The sequence below is a fragment of the Sciurus carolinensis genome, chromosome 6 (assembly GCF_902686445.1).
Source record: "Sciurus carolinensis chromosome 6, mSciCar1.2, whole genome shotgun sequence".
NCBI lineage: Eukaryota > Metazoa > Chordata > Mammalia > Rodentia > Sciuridae > Sciurus > Sciurus carolinensis.
This window is the reverse complement of record NC_062218.1, coordinates 44913495-44920799: the sequence shown is the minus strand read 5'-3', so window position 1 is coordinate 44920799 and position 7305 is coordinate 44913495. Positions and strand designations below refer to the sequence as shown.

The 7305-nt window shown below is 39.9% G+C and overlaps 1 protein-coding gene across 1 annotated transcript in view; it reads left to right on the top strand.

Moving 5' to 3' along the window:
* Positions 1-1147: 1147 nt before the first annotated feature.
* The window catches only part of Il6st (interleukin 6 cytokine family signal transducer), a 47559-nt gene continuing 41401 nt past the window's right edge, over positions 1148-7305 (top strand). The window contains exon 1 of the mRNA XM_047555342.1: positions 1148-1377. The gene's annotated coding sequence lies outside the window, so the exon portion shown is untranslated. The remainder of the gene's footprint in view (positions 1378-7305) is intronic.

Genomic DNA, 7305 nt, shown 5'->3' with positions numbered 1-7305 from the left:
TTTGTCGTAAAATAAACACCCATAAATGGCAAAACTAGAATACAATCTGGTCTCCTGCAGGTTAGATATGATGATAAGGAGCAGCAAGAGATGAGTACTTCAGCTGCAGTATCATTCTGAAGTTTGCCTGACACTCCTTTAATAGGTCCACGTCACTGTTTTTTTTAATTATTTATTCAGCAACTAAGATATCATAAGTTGTTGTTTTATTACATCTGAATCCTCAGAATAATGAATAACCTTAGTAATTGTTAATTCAGGGGTATAATTTGTTCACTAAACCATTATTGCCTTTCTATAGCCTGCCATTCTTCCACGGTAGATCTATGTTGTTTCTTTACAGACACACCCCTTATCTTTTAAGCTTTTCATCTTGCTTTGGAAAAAAATATGTGTACCAGTGCAAGCCTTTATATTCATTTTCCAGGCAGCAGGGTCGGGGAGTAGGGGTGAATTCAATGAAATTGGTTTTTACTCGGTGTTTCTTTTTATCACAGATGGGGAGGCACAAACCGCAAAAAACACTTAATTTCTTGGCAGGTTACCAGTTCTGGGATTCACTGATTAATCATACACAAACTCATTTACTAACTTAAAAAAAATTATACCGTGGCAAGGTTCGTTTACATGACTTGGACCGAAGCCGCCACCACAATCTGCGGCAATCTCGTGTTCAGTCACAGCCACCAAGCCCTACACAGTCCCCAAGGCGCTCCCACGCCTCCCCAGTCCGCAAGGGAGCCCCGCGGTCCCTCGCGGTTCCGAGTCCCTGGGGAAAGGCCGCCAGGGGAGACCGAAGGCACCCTGGTGGGACCGCGGGGTGGGAGGCGCGGGCGGCACCACGGCTCCAGTTCCTGACCCGTTATTCCACGGAAAAATGGAACATTCTGCCCCTTCCGCCTGTGCAGGGGCGGTGGGGGACGCCTTCGATCTCGTCTGGGAGAGACGACCCAGGCGCAGCCACCGGAATCCGGGATGCCGGGAGCCGCGTTACGGGAATCTCAGCCGCCTGCAGTCCCACCTCCTCCTCGTCGGCGGCCCCTGGGCCAATGCTGGGGTGCGCCGGGACTCGCAGGAGCCAATCAGCGCACAGACCCCGGGTTCGGGGCGGGGCGCGGCGGGGGCGCCGCGGGGCGGGGTTAGGGGAGCGCAGCGCCCTGGCGCTGGAGGAGGGCCGCGCGCCGCGTCCGCAAGGAAGACGCTGCGAGCGACCCCGGGTTCCGGCGGGCAGCTAGGGGACTCACGGAACTCTGCTGCGACGTCTGGTCGCTACTGAGCTGGGCGCCGCGCCTGCCTGGCCGACGGGTCGGGCCCGGCCTGGCGTCGAAGGGGACACGCGCGGTGGAAACGCTGAGGATCGAGGCACTGCGGCCTGAGGTGAGGAGGGCCAGGGCGGAGTGAAGGAAGGGTGGTGTGGCGCGGCGTAGGGGCTCGGTCGGCGCGAACCGGCGACCCGGCTCTAGAAGAGCCGCCCCTGCGTGAAGGAGGCGTCCCCGACCGCGCGCGTGTCCAGAACTTGTCAGTCCCAGTATGGAAATCCCCACATTCCTCTCTCCCTGCTCCCACCTCCGAATTCGACTTCCCCAACTTTGTCACCTCGATTTCTCAACCCTAGGTACAGACCTTAACCCGACCACGCACACACTCAGGCGCACACGCTGGCACACCCTTCCTAAGCTCCCTCCTAGAACTCCCTTGGCGATCGTACCTCTGATCACCAGAGCCCACGTTTTTCCAGTTCCACTTCAATGCCTTGAACCCTGTACTTGACCCTTCATTCCCTACTCGGAGCTTGATTTCTCTCCCCCAGAGCCTTCTTTTCATACTTAAATCGTAAATCAGCATTGTTGCAAGTTCACAATGGTTATAAGTATTATTAACATGGTTATAAGTATTATTAACATTTATTTTTGTCTTTTCTATGTATTGTTCTGACAAATCCCACATACCACTGTATCCTAAAGAGAACAAATTCGTCTTTAAGATTACATTTCTTCCCCGAAAATTAAAGGTTTTTCCAAGTAGCAAGGTTTTGTTCTTTTGTGGATGAACATTTACTCTTAACGCCAAACCAAAAAAGAAAGATCAGGATTAAAATAAGATTTTTATTAGAGTTAAAAATCCAAGGCTTATCTTTTTTTTTTCCCTTTTTTTCTTCAAAAGGAAATTCCTTTCAGTTTAATTTGTGTAGTATTGAGTATTTCAGCAACTATACTGCTTTAAAATAATTAATTAATATTGGAAGGGCAGGATGAATCTTCTAAAAGGTTATTTAGTTTAGTCCATGCTGTAAACAAACCCTTTAGACTGTGTGTGACTGCCAGCTTCAAGTTGGAACAGCTCTTAATTTGAAATTACTGACTCAGATCATCATATGAGCTGTTCGCCATTATCTTGATTTCCTAAATTTACATTAATACATATTTGTAAGAATTTTTGGACTATAAACTGGAATACTACATTTATAGAACCAACTTGAGATTAAGTTAGGCTGTGCTTTCCAAATACTTCATTTTGGGCATAATTTGTACATTTGTTTTTAATCACAAGTGAAAAAAATTACAAAGAAGAGTCAAAAGATAAACTTTGTAGTAGAATTTTTTTCCTCATCTCAGATCTGTATTAATACTATTAAGTTTTTCATAGGTAATTTAGAGCATTGTAAACACTGCTGTCAGCTAATGCAGCATATTCTTATGTAACTAAAAAGTTCTCATTTTTATTTATGAGTTGCAGTGTTTTGAGTTCATTTAAAATTTTTTTCCTGAGAGAATTTGGCATTGCAGTTATATGTTAGAGTGGATGTTGATTATTACATACCTGTGAAGTAGGTATTACAGTATCTACTTTATAGACAAGGAAACAGGCTCAGGGTCCCTCTGTAAACTAGATCTGTGTGACTCCAAATTCTTTGCTCACAAACATCTTGTGTTGATGTTTTTCACAGAGAGTTCAGTGCTACAGTTTGGTTTGAGAACTTAAAAGCTAAACCAGAACTCCTCTACAGCAGCAGGCATGTTCCCCACCCCACCCCCAAACCAGAACTCCTCTACAGCAGCAGACATGTTCCCCACCACCACCCCCCAAACTATTTCGGAGCTTCTCATGTTAATGGGAGTCAGAATTCCCTAGCCTTAATGTATTTGCAGCTTGGCTCCTAGAGAAGCATGGAATGTTCTCACAGGCTTCTGTATTTCTGTTATTGCAAAGGCAATGTAATCAGAGTTGAGCTTTCTATTGAGCTTTATTATTTTATGCAACAAAACTCAGCATTAACTACCTGCCACAGGTACTCAAAAGATGCCTGGATGTCATCAGGACCTTCAAAGAGTTTACAAAACTTGGGTTGAAAAATTACATGGATGCAAAGCAGTTTTAATTAAATATAGAGTGATACAGAAAATGTTACAGATATTAAAGAGTGATCACTTAAGGATTAGAATGAACAAGGAATCTGCTGGAGTTCAGCCTTGAAACCTGGGTATAATTTGGATGAAGGGAAAAAAAGTGGGAGCCCTTTTATAATATAGAACAGAGGACATAATATAGAATGGAATCTAAAGAATGTAATAGATGACTAGCATGTGGAAAGGGTCAGGAATATCTAAGGTATATTAATTATAGTAACCAATACATATTTAATGCTTATTTTGTACTGGTTATATGTTTCGGGCATTTTCCTCCTAATAAAGCATTTAAACCTCATAACCTTATGAGGTAGATCTTTTTTACACAAAGGGAAAGCCAAGCACAGAAAGATTAATTACCTTGTCTAACCAATAAGTGGTAGATCCTAAATTTGTATTTAGATAGCCTGGCTTCAGAATCTGTGCTCTTAACCTTAATGCATATGCTTTTTCATTTGTCATTCTTGAGTGACAGAGAGTAGAATAATGTGACCATACTAGAGATCTTTTAAGCCCATTCTTGGGCTAAGAATGTATCCACTTGTAGAGTGGATAAATAAATAAAAACCCACTGTTGTCCACTGAGTACTTAAAAGTATGTTAAATATTAAGACGTAAAATAATTATTGTGCAAATTTACAAGTCCTTTTAGGGAACTATATAAAAGTGCACTGGGAACAAAGATGTTTGTGAGAATGGGGGAAATTCCGCAGAAGAGATGTTCCATCTGAGTTAAGAGTAGAGCAAAGCTGAGTCAGGAAGGCATTGTAGAGGCAGGGCATAGCATAGAAAGAAGTACAGACTCTGAAAGAAAAACATATGTTAGAGGAAGTCTAGTAGTTTGCTGTGGCCTGATCTTAGAATCTAGAGATGATAGGAGGGAACAATGAAAGATAAAACCAAAGTGTGAATGGCATGCTGAGGCCAAACAGAATGAGAAGCGTCAATATTTGCTTTGCAGTTGGAAAACTACAAAAATAATTTCAGCATGATTGGAGTAAAAGCCAGATTGCTTGCAGTTCTCTCCGGAAGTATGGTAGTGAGGTAACTTGAGGGAGAAGTCTAAAGAAGGATTTTATTTATCTGTTTTGCAGTGCTGGGGATGTAACCCAGGACCTCCCACATAGTAGGCAAACTCTGTGACTGAACTACAATGTCCCTCCCACCCCCTACCCAAGCACAGAGTCCCTTTTTTTAAGAAGAGAGAGACTTGAATATTGGGAAAGATCTGCTGGAAAAAGCAGGCACACCAAAGCCAAATTTTGAGGTGCTTGAAATAGCTAAAGATTTTGGCATTATTGTTCACCCTGTAAACAGCTTTTTTTTAAGAGTGAGTGACAGCTTTAAGGTAGTGTTTTAGAAAGATTCCTCCACCAACAGTGTTCAGAATGCTTGGGAGGTAGGAAAGAGACTGGAAGTAGGAAGGTTGTTAAAAGTAATGAGGTGACCAAATTAAATCGGTTGTGATAGAGGATAAAAAGAGACAGGTGGGAAAGACATTGTGAAAGAAGTCTGCATGAGACTTGTAACTGAGAAAAACCAAAGTATAATGGACAAATAAGGGAACTGTGGACTGTATTGACTCAGGCAGTTGAAGAGGGTGGGGAAAAAGTCCCTGTAAGCCCCTGTAATTTAAAAAAAAAAGAAGTGTGTATTTATGTTTATGTGCATGCATGAACATGTACACATATAGGTACTGTTTTCAGGCCTTTTAAATTGATTTGAGTCAGAGACAGAATATGCGGGATGATGATATAACGGGGGAATTAAAAGAAAGATCCAAGCCAGAATTCTTGAAATTATTTGGTTTTCAGGTAATAGTTCAAGTCACATGTATTCAAATAAACTTCCATTTTAAAAGTAGCTGCCAAATACTTTATTATTCATAGCCAGGAGATAAAAACCAGCAGAGAATTCAGTAAAGGAGACAAGAATCAACTGCATCATTTAGTTACATAGGAACCAGAATCAGTTGCCACAATGCTACAGATCTCCCCACCCCGTTATATAGTATATTTAGTGAGATTTAATAAGAAATGTTAGCTGATAGAGGACTCTTTTATTATATGACTATCGTATAGATTATTGGGGTGTTTTAGTCTGTTTGTTTTAGATTATTGCTTTAAAGCTGCATGTATACATACCCAGAGCAGAACTCCATTCCCTTTAGCACAATAAATTAAAATTTGTTCTGCCTCCAGATTTTCATTTTCTCTTCAATAATCAGTTTCATCCTTTGCTCTAAGAGAGATTGATTTAATTGTTACTTCTGAATAGTGTTTTATGTCAGTGTCTTCTGCATAGTCTTTTTGTTTTTGTTTTTGGCAGTACTGGGGTTTGAACCCAGGGCCCTACTCTACCATTGAGCTACATCCCCAATGCCTTTTTAAATTATATTTTGAGACAGAATCTTGTTAAGTTGCCCACGCTGGCCTGGAATTTGGGATCCTCCTGCCTCCTGAGTAGATATCTCTTGCATTTGGATTTTCTGTTTTATATATGCCCCCTCAGTTCCACCACTTATGCAAAGTTAACTCATCAGAGCTATATGTCATATAGCACAACTCTGGTTAGTAGACAGGTATCCTGGGATTTTGCCATTGCTAATCTTGACTGACAATTAAAATCAATGATTTAAAGTTCATGTGTATGCTATTTTCTCTGTCAAGAAAACTCTTTAACTTATTTTCTCTCTAAGCTTTGAACTTCTTGAATGCAAGAATTATTTATTTGGCTCCAATTACATTTGTAATTTTTTTTCTTTTTTTCCTTCTTTTGCTCTACTAGGGATTGAACCAAGTGTACTTTACCAGTGAGCTACATCTCAAGACCTTTTTTTTTTTTTTTTTTTTTTTTTTTTTTTTTTTTTTTTTTAATTTTTTGATTTTTTATTTTGAGACAAGATCTTGCTAAGTTGCCCAGGCTGGCCTCAAACTTGTGATTCTCCTGTCTCATCATCCCAAATCACGGGGATTAGGCATGCACCACAGCACCCAGTTTGTAATGTTTTATTTCTTAAGCAATGGTGAGAATATGGGTGCTTATCAAAGTACTCTTTGAAACCTCTTCATTTGACTAATAAAATAGTCAAAGATAATTTGTAAAAGGCCTTCTCTGTGAAGTCATTAATACATTTCATATTCTCTTCCTGAAACCTTGCAATTTTGTTTTTGCATTTAGTTCTGTAATAAATCTGGAGTGTTATGTGCATGTGATAAAATAGAGCTCTTTGTTATTGTTTTTATTTGTTTGTGGAACCAGATGTCCTAATAATATTTATTGAATAGTCCTTTTTACCCCAGTGATGTAAGATGCCTTTTTAAATATTTCAGATATTAAATTCCTAGTTTATGTGTATGTTTTTTGTTTTGTTTTGTTTTGTTTTTGAGATGTGATCTTACTATATTGCCCAGACTGGCCTCAAACTCCTGGTCTAAAGTGTCCTCCTGCCTCTGCCTTCTAGTATCCAGAACAATAGGCACACACCATTGTTCCCAGCCTGTAAATTTTTATATGTACTTGAGTCTGTTTTATTTTGTGCCATTGGTTTCGTTGTATATTCTCCTGTGCCAGTACCATGTTTTAATTACTCTACCAGTATGTTTTAATAGATGATACAGCAAATATTCTCTTTATAATTTTGGCAAGTTGACTTTTGGCTATTTTAAAATTTTTTATATGAAATTTTAAATTGGTTTGCAAAATGCCCTAATTAACTTCTTTGCTATTTGAATTAAAGTTGTATTGCATTCATTGGGTTTGATCCCCACCACATTAAAAAAAAAAAAAAAAAAAAAAACTAAGTGAACAAAATGAAGGCATTGTGTTCATGTTCATCTACAACTAAAAATATTTTTTAAAAAGTTGTATTGCATTTATGTATTACTTTGTGAATAAT